A 16018-nucleotide genomic window follows, 5' to 3' on the forward strand; every position below is an offset into this window, starting at 1 on the left:
CTACTGGAAAATGTTCATCCCTGATTTAGCTCAAATATATATACATTAATCAGAAAAGTCTGTACATAAGAACTGAGGATGCCCAAAAACCTGCTTTTTAAAAATTAAGAAAGTAATAGCACAGACTCAAGTAATAAAGAGGGGTTGTAACCTAACTTCCCCTGTGAAATGGATGGAGCCAACGCCAACGTTACCTTTGGGTGGGATTTGTGACAACAGCAACATTCTAAGTAAATACTTCTTAAGTTTTGGTCCCAATTGTAAAAGGGGGCCAACTTATGATGAAGTCCTTTGAAAAAGCAATTGTGTTCAACATACCATGGCCCATTACAATTAGAGGGCTTAACCCAGTTGTCTCTGTTCAATCTGAAAATTACCATCCCTATCCAGGGGTGAATTGCAAATACTAAAAATAAGACAGGAACAATGAATTGTTGTGGTGTGCCCTCTGTGATGGAGAAATATGTGAAAGGACATCTGAGACACCTACAGCAATGACAAGGAACACTCTATCATATCCCTGCTCACTCCTCTAACAACCCTGTCAGGAATGTTGAGGCAAATACCCTCAAGAAGATATGAAATTGTGCTGTTGGAACCCAAGAAGTATTGTAGCTCCACAGGAAAAGTAGACACTATGGCAACCAGGCCCTGTGGCAGTGATTCTAGCTGTTACTCACCAGCAGATTGTGGATATCACCCATGCATGTCCAATGTGCTCACTCCAACATATGCTACAATTATCTCAATGAATAGAGCATATTGACTAAGCACAGACTCCAGTAGCATGATTGCAAGAGGATTACATCAGGCCCCTCCCCCTCTTAGAATAGGCAAGGTATGCTTTCACTACCACAGACGCTGCCGTGGAACCCTTGCAAACAGCAAGCTACTCTTAAAGAAACTCCATTTACTGGTTACCTGGCATTTATAGGCTGTGATCTTTCCATCTGCCTATTAACCCCACTGTTGCCAGTCTTCTAGAAAGAAGGAATAGCCTTTGAAAGAAGCAAATAATAAGCAGCAATGGATCTTTACAACAACAAATGAAGAAAGTATCTCCAACCTTAACCTGTTTAAATTCAGCACCTCTACAGCAGAACCAATTGTTGGTATTTTGTAAATTTGCACAATCAGTATCAAGTAATGCCTGGACCAGTTGTACTGTGGGAAATTTCAGTTAATCTGTACCTTGAAAGTAGTGGTCAGAATAGCCTACTTAAACAAAATTCAAAAAACATTTGTTTAAAATAAACTTCAAGTCACATAAAAACACAAATCATCAAATAAAGCATTCCAATTAATCACTTTGTTTATCTTCAATGAATCTGCAGCGGCATCCTTATACTTAGCCACAAATGTCCCCAGAAAAGTCAGAGCATTGAGGAACTGAAAAAACAATGCCAATAACCTCATAGCATGGGGAAATAATTTCTCCTTTTGGAACTTGTTCAGCTTCACCAAGTAGCTTATTAATTTTTATTATGATTCCTTTGTTAATTACCTTAATTCTTTTGGTGGTATATATTTCCTGCTGACACCAATAGTGTTGGTATCATAAGAACCTATAGTAAGAATGTTGTCTGAGGAGCAAATGTCAGTCTGTTAGTGTTTGCAGTTGCTTTTGAATAAAGAGTTGCAGTCACAATATGAGTATAGGTGCAACCACCAAAAATGGCTTAATGCCAAATTCCATTTTCTGTGGTTGAGAATATCTTTTTTTAAAAGATTTATTTATTTATTTTTATTTCTCTCTCCTCCCCCCCCCACCCCAGTTGTCTATTCTCTGTGTCTATTTGCTCCGTTTTCTTCTGTGTCTGCTTCTGTTGTTGTCAGCGGCACAGGAATCTGTGTTTCTTTTTGTTGCGTCATCTTGTTGTGTCAGCTCTCCGTGTGTGCGGCACCATTTCTCAGCAGGCTGCATTTTCTTTTGCACTGGGTGGCTCTCCTTACAGGGTGCACTCCTTGAGCATTGGGCTCCCCTGCGGGGAACACCCTGCATGGCAGGGCACTCTTTGCGCACATCAGCACCGTGCATGGGTCAGCTCGACACGGGTCAAGGAGGCCCAGGGTTTGAACCGCGAACCTCCAATGTGGTAGAAGGATGCCCTAAGCACTGGGCCAAGTCCACCACCCAAGAATATCTTATTAAAGCAATGAGATATGAAAACTAGCTTCAACCAGTTTGACAGACCTGCGCAGAGGAAGCCCCTGGCTGTCCTCGCTTATCAACATAGCAAAATTCCCACCCAGGGGTGGAATTGTCTGCCCCTTTTTTGATCATACAATAATGTGGAAACTTGATTACCCGAACATTCTAATCATAGAATTATGTAACTAGCTATGTATGTCCTTTCTTATGCATAAAAGCTAATGCATGATCAAAGCAAATGCTTAGTAGCAAATTAGGTATTTAAAAGTAAAACTGCAGCACAGGGAGCTGGATCTGAGTCAATTTAGACAGACCTTGTCTTGTGTCTACAGACATAATAAATGCAAGTTGTGCCTAACTCTCATGTCTAAGTTTTTTGTTTTGTTTTGTTTCTTTTTCCTCTATATCTCTGGTTATGTCCAAAGACCCAACTTTGGGGCCTAACACTTTCATATTTTCAATTTCATTTAGCTCTGCTATACCCTTGGTTATTTCCTTCTTTCTCCTTCCTCTGGGTTTAATTCTTTGTTCTCTTTCTAATTCCTTCAGGTGTGCAGTTATATATTTGATATTAACTCTTTCTTCCTTTATTTAACTTGGCCTTTATGGTTATGACTTATCCTATCAGTAAAACTTTTGCTTCATATCATAGGTTTTGACACTTTGTGCTTTTATTTTCATTCATTCCAAGGTAGTTACTGATTTCTTTTATTTCCTACCAGACCCACTGTTTGTCTAAGAATGTGTTCTTTAACTCCTATATCTTTGTACCTTATCTGTTACTCTGCTTCTTAGTGATTTTCAGCTTCAGTCCATTGTGATCAGAGGAATTGTTATATATAATTTCAATCTTTCTGAATTCATTGACATTTGTTCTGTGACCTAGCATGTGATCCTCCCTGGAGAATGATGCATATGCCATTGAGAGGACTGTTTAACTCACTGTATCTGCATGTAATATTTTGTATGTCTTAGCTCTAGATTCTCTAATGTATTAGCCAAGATCTTTGTTTCTTTATTGATTCTCTGTCAGGATGTTCTGTCTAATAGTGATAATGTTGTACTAAAGTCCCCGACAATAATTATAGTTCCATCTATTTCTCCACTTAGTTTTACTAATATTTGTTTCATATATTTTGAGGCACGCTGGTTAGGTGCATTTATATTTATGATTGTTCTTTCTCCTTGATAGATTATCCCTTTTATTAATATATAGTGAATTTTTTTGTGTCTTACAATAGTTTTATATTTAAAGTCTATTTTGTTCAATATTAGTACTGGTACTCCTTCACATTTTTTCATTATTGTTTGCAAGTAAAATTGTTTTCCAACCATTTACTTTCAGCCTCCTTGCATCCCTGGGTCTAAGGTGAGTTTCTAGTAGACAGCATATAGATGGGTCATATACTTAACCCTTTCTGTCACACTGATAAAGAATATTGTTAAGATAGAAAAATGTGGGAGGGCCAGGGAGTGGGTATATGGGAGTCTGCTATATTTTTTCTTAACATTTATATAATCTAAGTATCTTTTTGTAAATTATAATTACATTAAAAATGAAAAATAAAACATTTCCTTACAATGTTTACATAATTTTGTTTAATGATAAAATCATATGTTACTTAATATGTTTCCTTCCCAATTTTTGCCAAATTTTGGTCACAATAATGACAAATGATTACATCCCAGTTTCATTTAATGAGAATCTTTTATTATAATTAATATTTATTGAGTGGTGCACTGATGCATTTTGTTCTTCTGGATGGCCTCAAAATAAGGGAAGAGAAAATGAGACCTATGTGATGGCCCTTACATTCCTTGAACTTTTTCCAGAAAGAAGACCTATTGGCTTTCTTATCTCCACCATTCTCTGTACCTATGTTGCATTCACCACAAGAAACACTGCAGGACATCTGAGTGAGTGCACCTCATAATCTCTCCTGCACAGAAGTGGCTGAGTAGGGTTGGAGTCCTGCTGGACCAGGCTGTTTTGGGTGCTTGTAGGGTAGGAGGTGTCTGGACATCGATTTGGTGAGACAGTGACAGAAGAGGTTCTTGCAAGAGGTGGAATTTTGGGTTTCTGACATGGAGGTCAGAAGTTGTAGGCAGAACCACTCCCCCTAGGGCTGGCGGCCTGGCCAAGGAGATCCATGAAATCGTTGTTGTGCTGCAGTGTTCCCAAACCCTGAGTGGGCTGTTTCAGGGGCTTGCAGGGCAGGAGGTGTCTGGAGGTTGATCTGGTGAGACAGTGACAGAAGAGATTCTTGAGAGGTGGAAACTTGGATTTCTGATATGGAGGTCAGAAATTGTGGGCCAGACTCTTCCCCCTAGGGCTGGCGGCCCAGCCATGGAGATCCCTGAAAACTTTGTTGTGCTGTGGTGTTCCCAAGCCCTGTGTTAACTGGATACATGGTTCCCAGGTCTGTATAACCTAAACCCTGGTAACCCATGCTCCAGAGACTCACACATCTTGAGCCTGCAATCTCACAGACTTCCCATTCCTGAATCCACCACGCCCTGAAATCCATGTGAGGTCCTTGATTACCCTAGCTCTCTGCATTTTGTTTTGTTTTGTTTGGTTTTTTTTGAGCTTGGAGGAGTATACCAGCTGACCTAAGGAGAGCCTGGAAGAAAGGGGAGGCAAATCTGCTGAGGATGCCCAATTTACCTAAACATACTGGAATAGGAAACTTGGTCTTGGAGAAAGTGGATTCAAGTCAAAAATACAATTAGACCTTCCCTAGCACATCTAAGGGGGAGGGACTATAGGAGGTGCTATCCAATCTTCCAATAGCATATTTGGGGTTTCTGGTGAAGTATAGGTGCTATCACACTGGAAATAAAGAGTCATAGTCTTCTGTGTTGAGTTGGTTCAACAAGGACCCACTTGAATCTCCTACCGGACTTCTCAGGCAGCTTTCCTGAGAGAGAAGTGAGGAAGGGAGAAAGGGGGAAGGTTAGATCTCTAAGCGTTTTACTTAATTACAAAGAGTATTCCTAGTTTGAAACATTGGTTCTTTTCAGTTTTTTTGTTTTTCTGTTTTTGTTGTTGTGGTTGCTAATATTGCACTGTCTCATGGTCTTTTCTCCCATTTTATTCCCCAAAGTCCTTTTTCATTTATTTGTTTTTTTCTTTTTCTTTCTCTAGCTTGTTTTCCCCCTTTTCAATGCCCCCCTTTTTCTTTTCTCTTTTTTTCCTTTTCTCTCTTTTCCTTCTTTTTTATTTTATTTTCTTTATATAATAGGTGCTGCAGGGAGTGCTTCATGTTTGCTGTGTTTCCTCATCCTCCATGCCTCTTTTCTGTGTGTATTGATTTTGGCCACTGACACAATCCACTTTCCCATACATCTTTCTATCCTCCATCATCTACTGTTTCTCTTACATTCCACCTCCCTTTCACTGGCCCCCAAATTGTCTGACATTTTATTTCTAATATCTGTATTCTGTTTTTTGTCTTTCATCCACTCTTGATATTATTGTCTTTCTTCTTTCTTTCCCTCTCTCATGAAAACACTGGCCTTTTAATTCATACCATATTCCTTCCAATAATCAATGGACTGTCTCATTATAGGTACTCTACTCACTGCTATAACTCTACACAACTTACATGAGTCTAATATCCATTCTCCTAGATCTCACATTGTTGCTCTGTGAACATTTATTACCAATACTACTTTATACATTTCCTTTTCTTACTCATTTTGCTTTCCATGGCCCTAAAATTTTCCTTCAAAGTGAACTTAGAGAGCAAAAAGAAAATAGAGTGAGAAGAACAAAATGACAAAGAAAAGACATAATACTTACACATGAGCAACTAATTAATCCCCAAGACTAGACAAAGAAGCTAAGGAACTAATTAAACCTGTCAAGATAAAATGATGACTAGACAGCAACAAAAAACTGCAAACCAAACCAATAATCAGGAAAACATGACTGAATCCAATGAACAAACTAAAAACCAGGAAGGGGAGGAGAACATCAGACAAGTAATTAAAGATCTCAAAACATATATTAGAGACAACTTAATGAACAAAAGGAAGAGATTAACAATATGAAGAAAACACTTGGAGCGAATATAGAAGAAATTGCAGATATATGCAAAAAGATAACAGATGTGATGGTTATGAACAACACAGTACAAGAAATCAAAAATGCACACTCAGCAAATAGCAGCAGATTAGAAGAGGCAAAGGAGAGAATTAGTGTCATGGAAGACAGTACATCTGAAATCAGATAGTAGAACTGATCGATAAAAAGATAGAAAAAATCCAGCTGGGACTTAGGAACATGAATGACCATGCAAAATGCACAATCATACATATTTAAGGCATCCCAGAAGGAGAAGAGAAGGGAAAGGGGACAGAAGGGGTGCTGGAGGAAATAATGGCTAAAAACTTCCCAAATCTACTGAAGGAGATGGATGTACATGTCCAAGTCCAACACATCCCAAACACCATAAATCCCAACAGACTGACCCCAAGACCTATACTTGACAAATTATCCAATGCTCAAGACAGAGACAAAATTCTAAAAGCTGCAAGAGAAAAGAAAAACCATCACCTACAAGGAGGCTCCATAAGATTAAGTGCTGATTTCTCATCTGAAACCATGGAGGAAAGAAGGCAGTGGTATGACATAATCAAGATACCAAAAGAAAAAAATTCCAACCAAGAATACTCTACCCAGCTAAGCTAATATTCAAAAATGATGGAGAGTTCAAAATATTCACAGATAAACAGAAATTAAAAGTGTATGCCAATAAGAACCCAACCCTTCAAGAAATACTAAAGGGAGTTCTGCAGCAAGAAAGGAAAAAACAGGAGAGGCAGAGTTGAAGAAGAGTGTAAGAGCAACAAAAAAAGAAAAAAAAGAGAAGGAACAGAAACAAACAAAATATGACAAAGACAAGTTCAATCAAAATATGGCTAACATAAATAATTCCTTGAAAGTAAAACACTGAATGTCAATGTATTAAACTCACCAGTCAAAAGATTCAGACTGGAAGATTGGATAAGGAAATATGACCCATCTATATGCTGTCTACAAGAAACACATCTTAGACCCAGGGATTCAAGGAGGCTGAAAGTGAATGGCTGGAAACAATCTTACAAGCAAACAATAACCAAAAAAGGCAGGTGTAGCTATATTAATATCAGAAAAAATAAACTTTAAATGTGAAACAATTGTGAAGACAAAGAAGGACACTACATATTATTGAAAGGGATAATCTTTCAAGAAGAACGAACAATCATAAACATTTATGCTCCTAACAAGGGAACCTCCAAATAAGTGAGGCAAAAACTGGAAAAAATAAGTGAAAGAATAGATGACTCTACAACTATAGTGGGGAAATTTAATACACCACTATTGACATTGGACAGAACATCTCAAAAGAGAATCAACAAAGAAACAAAAAACTTTGAACAGTATATTAGAGGAGCTGGACCTAATAGCCATACACAGATCATTAAACCCAAATACACCAGGATATACATTTTTCTCAAGTGCACATGGATCATTCTCCAAGATAGACCATATGCTAGGCCACAAAGAAAGGCTCAATGAATTCAGAAAGATCGAAATCATACAAAATACTATCAATGACCACAGTGAAGTGAAACTGGAAATCTGCAAGGCCCAGATTTCACACCAAGATATGGAAATTAAACAGCACACTCTTAAAAAAAAAAAGTGGGTCAAAGAGGAAATCTCAAAAGAAATTACCTTGATACTAATGAAAATGATAACAAATTTTACTAAAACTTAGGGGATGCAGCAAAAGCACTACTGAGATTGAAATTTATAGCCATAAATTGTTACATGAAAAAAAAAGAAAAAGCAAAAATTGAACAAGTGCACGTTTGGAGGAATTAGTGAAAAAAACAAAAAGGAAATGCCCAAGGAAGAAGAAAGAAAGAAATAACAAAGATAAGAGCAGAACTAAATGAAATAGAAAATAAGAAAGCACTTGAAAAGATAAACAAAACCAAGAGCAGGTTCTTTGAGAAGATCAATAAAATTGACAAACCCTTAGCTAGACTAACAAAGAAGAAAAGAGAAAAGATGCAAATACACAAAATAAGAAAAGAGAAAGGAGATATCACCACTGAACTCACAGAAATAAAGACTATCATGAGAGGATACTTTGAAAAACATTTTTCCAACAAAAATGACAATTCAGAGGAAATGGGTAAATTCCTAGAAACACATAAGCAGCCTATATTGATGAAAGAAGAAATTGATGATCTCAACAAAACAATCACAAGTAAATGCGGCAGCTTGCTCGGTCGATAGAGGTGGGGTCTGGCTGCGGACGAGGGGTCGGTCCAGCTGGACAAGGGGTCGGTCCCGCTTGGGACGAGGGGTCGGTCCAGCAGCAGATGAGGGATCACTCTCACAAGGGGTTGCGTGGTTCGGCTGACGGGGTCGCCCAGCGAAGCAGGCGACGAAGGAGTCGCCCGGAGAAGCCGGCGACGAAGAGGTCACCCGGAGAAGCAGGCAATGAAGGGGTCACCTGGAGAAGCAGGCGATGAACTGGGGACAAGGGAGGCCAGGCCCTTGTCGGGGGCTCTCAGGACTGGAGGGCGCACGGCAGAAGAACTACCACGGAGACAAGGTAAACATGCAGGTCCACTTTATTGAGGGAGAGGCAACAGTTTTATAGGGGCTGGGGAAGGCTGATTGGTCAAAGCCACGCCCTGTTCTGATTGGTTGCTGGCGAAAGGTCAGTGGGTGGTACTGGGTGGGGGAGGGGTGGTGATTAGGGATTGGCTGTCGCTGTTACTGGGGGAAGGGGCAGGGTTTAGGGATTGGTGGCTGCTGTTGCTGGGGTGGAGGGCAGACTTGAGTTTCCCGCCCACGCCTGGCTGTTGCTGCTGTCTGGGGAAGGGAAAAGGGCAGACTGGAGTTTTCCACCCATGCCTGGCTGTTGCTGCTGTCGGGGGAGGGGAAAAGGGTAGACTGGATTTCTCCGCCCACGCCTGGCTGTTGCTGCTGTCGGGGGAGGGGAAAAGGGCAGACTGGAATTTTCTGCCCTGCGCCTGCGCAGGGAGAAGGAAGAAGAAGGGTGCTGCCCCACAAGGCATCAGGTGGCGCCATCCGGGAGGAGGGGCGGCCACGGAAGCATGGCTGCCGAGAAGGGGAGACCTGAGGGCACTCTGCGCCCATGCCGAGCTTCCTTCAGGGGTGGCGGTGGGCCCGACCAACCACCCTATTATGGGGGCAGCGGAATTAGGCCTACCGCGGCCGCTCCCCTGCCAGGCCAGCAAACCACACTTCAGCCCGAGGGGTGACCGCATTTCCCCCTTCTTTTCAAATAAGGGCCAGGATGGCAGCAGCAACAAGTAGCCGAGGCCCAAGAGGCAGTAAGCAATGAGGGAAGTGAGGCTGAAGAGGGAGGTGAGTATGCCGGGGATATAAATGTACAATTTGGGGGGCGGTATCTTACCGTTGCAAGCAAGGGTGGCCAATGTCCAATTCTCGTTGATCTCGGTGGCTATAAGGTCCATCTGTTGTTAAAAGTCCCGAGTGACAGCGCGTTGCAGGTAGTTGATCTCTCCTTGGCAGCGAAGACATTGTAGGAAAGGATTACTTTTTCCTGCCAGAGGCTTACTGTCCAATTAAAAGGCTGATGGCTGGGGTTGGTGAGTGTAATGGGGAGTGTGAGGAAAAGAAGGGTGATGGTTTTGGACAAGAGGAGGCTTGGTGAAGTCATTATGGGAGGAAGATAAGGAGTAAAACATAAAAGAGGATAATAAACAGAAAGGCGATGGAGAGTAGAATTCGTTGGCCGAGGTTCCAGTCTTCTGGTGCGGTAGCGGCTAGACAGATGGCGGAAAATATTATCAAGAAAGCAAAGGTTATGAGGAAGAAATAAAGTATTAAAGGCTGTGGGGGAAGTGAGAAGATCATTTAGAGGATAGGGTTGAGAATGGTATGTTTAAGACAGAAGCTTTGTGGTTTGTAGGAGACTGCTTTATAAACGAAGGAGAATGAGGGCAGTAAATATAATAACGATAGATAGGAAGATGACAGTGAGGAGGAGTCTTTGTTTAAGGTTCCAATCATCCGGTGCAACAGTGGCTAGGCCGATAGCGAGGGGTGTTGCTAAATAGACAATGGCTGCAAAGACAAAATCATCTTCTGTTTCCTTAAGAATAACTTTTCTTTAAATACTTAGTAGCATGCAATATTAGAAACCATTTCCTAAAAGCAAGTTGGCAGGGGAGCTTGGTTGCTGTTAATCTTTCCTGTTATAAAATTACCTTTTATTATTATTATCACCAATTCAGTTTTATATATATATATTTAAGAATGACCTTTTGGAATTAGCCATTTAATACCTTAATGTAAACTATTGAAGATACATTTTATCTTTACAGAACACATTCCCCCACATAAAGTTATCACAATACCTTTTACACTTGCCGCATGCAAATTAAGTTTCAAGAGTTTATGAAAAATTAGCCATCTTACTTTAGGACAAAATACGTCTTTTTGCAAAACTTATTACATTTCCGTTAGCATTTTTACAAACTTTTATCCTTTTTAATATTCATATAAGTTTTACATTCTTCATATTATCCTGTGAAGAAAAATAAGTTATTCATTTTACTCTAGGCAAGAACAACTTTTTATGAAGACGTACAGTTAATTTTGTTAATTAAGACTTACAATTTTTTTAAATTTTAGATATCTTATTAACATTTAAACTTATGTATTAATATAATAAACTTAAGTATTAATATAAGCGCTTATTTAATTTTTGGCCATTTGAATAGAGCTCTTTTAAAGATTTCTAGTAATTTATATTTACCATCCAGAGGTATCACAATATATGTTGACATTGAACGAACAGACAGACAAACACAGACAATTACAACACGTTAACAGAAATATATAATTTATTTACAGTTGACTCATAATTCTTACTTTCTGGTATAGCTGCTTTTAAATCCTTTTTTATATAGCATATCATAGATTATACCCTTCAAGATTTCTTCTGGACTTCATGTTGCCTGTAATAAGCCAGGAGGGAATCTTTTACCTTCCTGCTCCACAGCAAAAGTGACCCTATCTATAAGGCAAGTATAGGTGTCCGGATCCCAAAGCTGACACGTGGTAAGCCACAGATTAAAGGAGAGAAGAAGGTCCCAATATACTTGAAGCTGTTTGAAAGAGATCTTACACCGGTGAGTGTCTAGGAGACCGGCGAGGGCCCGAACTTGTGGGGCTTGCTTAGCAGATAGGATGTTACCCATTGCTAATGGCCTTTTGGAGCCGATAAGAAAAGGGGCCCTTACCTTGAGAGCGCGGCGATGGGAGCCGAGGTGCGCGGTGAGACGAGGGGTCGGAGCCGATGGGACTCCGACGGTGGTCACGGGCCAAGAGAAGGCCCCGAAGAGGGGAGGGCGGGACGACAAGCAGTGGAGCAAGGCAAAGGGGAGCAAGCGCAGAGGGGAGGAGGCAGAGGTGAAGGCAGAGGTGGAGGTGCTCAGGCACGCACTCCTGAGAGTTTTATTGGTGCCTCTTAATCATAGCGGGTCGGTATAAGCCCCCGACATGGAAGGAGAAAGCCATCCAGCGATTCTCCCAGACCGCCGTGGATCATATGAGGTCACCAAGGTTCAGGAGCAGCAATGCAGAGTGAAAAGATAGGGGTGAGAAGAGAGGAGGGCGTAGGGCTGTGGTAGGGTTACTTCAGACGTGCAAGCGCGCGCTCCCGAGAAATCCAAGGCTCCTCTTAATCATAGCGGGTCGGTATAAGCCCTCGACATGGAAGGAGAAAGCCATCCAGCGATTCTCCCAGACCGCCGTGGATCGTATGAGGTAGCCAAGGCTCAGGTAGCAGCAATGTTGCACAAGAGAAGTCCCAAGGTGAGAAGAGAGGAGGGCGTAGGGCTGTGGTAGGATTACTTCAGACGTGCAAGCGCGCGCTCCCGAGAAATCCAAGGCTCCTCTTAATCATAGTGGGTCGGTATAAGCCCCCGACATGGAAGGAGAAAGCCATCCAGCGATTCTCCCAGACCGCCATGGATCATATGAGGTAGCCAAGGCTCAGGTAGCAGCAAGTTGCATGAGAGAAGTCCCAAGGTGAGAAGAGAGGAGGGGGGGGCCGCCAGGTTATGGAGTGAGGCTGTGGTGGGGTTGCCTTGCCCCACGTTGGGCACCAGCTGCGGCGGCTTGCTCGGTCGGTAGAGGTGGGGTCTGGCTGCGGACGAGGGGTCGGTCCAGCTCTGGACGAGGGGTCGGTCCCGCTTGGAACGAGGGGTCGGTCCTGCAGCAGATGAGGGATCGGTCTCACAAGGGGTTGCGCGGTTCGGCTGACGGGGTTGCCCGGCGAAGCAGGCGACGAAGGGGTCGCCCGGAGAAGCCGGCAACGAAGAGGTTGCCCGGCGAAGCAGGCGACGAAGGGGTCACCCGGAGAAGCAGGCGACGAACTGGGGACAAGGGAGACCAGGCCCTTGTCGGGGGCTCTCAGGACTGGAGGGCGCACGGTAGAAGAACTACCGCGGAGACAAGGTAAACACGCAAGTCCACTTTATTGAGGGAGAGGCAACAGTTTTATAGGGGCTGGGGAAGGCTGATTGGTCGAAGCCACGCCCTGTTCTGATTGGTTGCCGGCAAAAGGTCAGTGGGCGGTACTGGACGGGGGAGGGGTGGTGGTTAGGGATTGGCTGTCGCTGTTACTGGGGGAATGGGCAGGGTTTAGGGATTGGTGGCTGCTGTTGCTGGGGTGGAGGGCAGACTTGAGTTTCCCGCCCACGCCTGGCTGTTGCTGCTGTCTGGGGAAGGGAAAAGGGCAGACTGGATTTTTCCACACACGCCTGGCTGTTGCTGCTGTCGGGGGAGGGGAAAAGGGTAGACTGGATTTCTCCGTCCACGCCTGGCTGTTGCTGCTGTCGGGAGAGGGGAAAAGGGCAGACTGGAATTTTCTGCCCTGCGGCTGTGCAGGGAGAAGGAAGAAGAAGGGTGCCACCCCACAAGGCATCGGGTGGTGCCATCCGGGAGGAGGGGCGGCCGCGGAAGCATGGCTGCCGAGAAGGGGAGACCCGAGGGCACTCTGCGCCCATGCCGAGCTTCCTTCAGGGGTGGCAGTGGGCCCAACCAACCACCCTATTATGGGGGCAGCGGAATTAGGCCTACCGCGGCCGCTCCCCTGCCAGGCCAGCAAACCACACTTCAGCCCGAGGGGTGACCGCAAGTAAAGAGATAGAATCACTCATTAAAAACCTCCCAACTAAGAAGAGCCCTGGTCCAGATGGATTCACAGGTGAATTCTACAAAACATTCTGGAAAGAACTAAGACCAATCTTGCTGAAACTCTTCCAAAAATCGAAACAGAAGGAACATTACCTAACTCATTCTGTGATGCCAACATTACCCTAGTACCAAAGCCAAACAAAGACACCACAAGAAAGGGAAATTACAGACCAATTTCCCTAATGAACTTAGACACAAAAAACCTCAACAAAATACTTGCTAACCATATTCAACAACACATTAAATGAATTATACACCACGACCAAGTGGGATTCATTCTGGGTATGCAAGGATGGTTCACATAAAAAAATCAATCAATGTAATACACCATATAAAAAGAATGAAGGAAAAAAATCACATGATTATATCTATAGATGCAGAAAAAGCATTTGACAAAATACAGCACAATTTCTTGATTAAAACACTGCAAAAGATTGGAAAACAAGGAAATTTTCTAAACATGATAAAGAGTATATAGAAAAACACACAGCCAACATCATTTACAATGGTGAATTCCTAAAATCCTTCCCTCTAAGATCAGGAAAAAGCAAGGATGCCCACTATCACCTCTTCTATTTAACATTGTCTTAGAAGCACTTGCTCGATCACTGAGGCAAGAACCAGATATAAAAGGCATTCAAATTGGAAAGGAAGAAGTCAAAATTTCATTATTTTCAGATGACATGATCCTATACATAGAAAACCCTGAGAGATCTACAACAAAGCTTCTAGAACTCATAAATGAGTTTAGTAAAGTCGCAGGTTATAAGATCAAAACACAAAAATCTGTACACCAATAATGAGCAAGCTTAGGAGGAAATCAAGAAACAAATACCATTTACAATAGTCAATGAATACCTAGGAATAAATTAAACTATAGATGTAAAAAACTTATACACAGAGAACTACACAACACTGTGCAAGGAAATCAAAGAAGAACTAAATAAATGGAAGAATATTCCCTGTTCATGGATAGGAAGACTAAAATATTATTAAGATGTCCATCCTTCTAAAACTGATCTACACATTCAATGCAATCCCAATAAAAATCAACACAGCATTCTTTAATGAACTTGAAAAACTACATACGAAATTTATTTGGAAAGGAAAGAGGCCTCGAATAGCCAAAGACATATTGAAAAAGAAAAGGGAAATTGGAGGAACCACACTAATTGACTTCAAAACATACTACAAAGCTACAGTAGTGAAAACCTCATGGTACTGGCACAAGGAGAGACACATAGACCAATGGAACTGAATTGAGAGTTCTCATATAGATCCTCATATATATAGTCATATAATATTTGATGTAGCCATCAAACTCTCTTAACTGTGAGAGAATGGCCTCTTCAACAAATGGTGCCTGCCTAACTGGATATCCATATGTAAAAGAATGAAAGAGGATCACCAACTCACACCTTCTACTAAAATCAAATCAAGATGGATCAAAGACCTAAATATAAGAGTCAAGACCATAAAGACTTTGGAAAGCAGTTTAGGGAAGCATCAACAGGACCTTGTAATAGGAAATGTCTTCATGAACTTCACACTAAAAGCACAAGCAGCAAAAGAACAAATACATAAATGGGACTTCCTCAAAATTAAAGCATTCTGGACCCCAGAAAGTTCATCAAGAAAGTGAAAAGAGAGCCTACACAAGGGGTGAAATAGTTGGTAACCATATATCTGATAGGAGACTTATAAACTACTTATACAAGGAACTCCTATATCTTGAAAATAAAAAGACAAACAACCCACTTAAAAAATAGGAAAAAGTTTTAAGGAGACACCTCTCCAAAGAAGAAATACAAATGGCTAAAAAACACATGAAAAAATGCTCCAAATCTCTAGCTATCAGGGAAATGTACATCAAAACTAAAATGAGATACCATCTTACTCCCATAAGATTGGCAACTATGAAAAAAACAGAAGACTACAAATGCTGGAGAGGATGTGGAGGAATGGGAACACTCATCCACTGTTGGTGGGAATACAGAAGGATCCATCCATTTGGGAGGACAGTTTGGCGGTTTCTTAAAAAACTAGCCATAGATTTGCCATATGACCCAGCAATTCCACTGCTGGGTATAAACCCAGTAGAACTGAAAACAAGGACACAAACCGATATATGCACACCAATGTTCATAACAGCATTTTTCACTATTGCCAAAAGTTGCAATCAACCCACATGTCCATCAACAGATGAATGGATAAATAAAATGTGGTATATACATACAATGGAATGCTACTCAGCTTTAAGAATGAATACACTACAAACACACGTGATAAAATGGATGAATCTTGAGAACCTTATGTTGAGTGAAGCAACCCAGGCATTGAAGGACAACTATTACATGACATCAATGATGTGAAATAAGTAAACCAAGGTGCCTCAGAGAGCTAGAGACTGGATGATGGGCTTACAGGAAATTGGAGGGTAGAGGAAGGATGTAAGCTGACACCTCCATGGGTGAAATCTGTGATAAACTGGAGGTAAGTTTTTGTACAAGGAAGGGATAAAATGGGGGCATAGGGTTACCTTTGGGTGGGGCTCTGTGGGCTTGAGGGGGACTAGAGTTGGGAGGATGGGAAATTTGCCCAAG

The sequence above is a fragment of the Dasypus novemcinctus genome, chromosome 16 (assembly GCF_030445035.2).
Source record: "Dasypus novemcinctus isolate mDasNov1 chromosome 16, mDasNov1.1.hap2, whole genome shotgun sequence".
Lineage (NCBI taxonomy): Eukaryota > Metazoa > Chordata > Mammalia > Cingulata > Dasypodidae > Dasypus > Dasypus novemcinctus.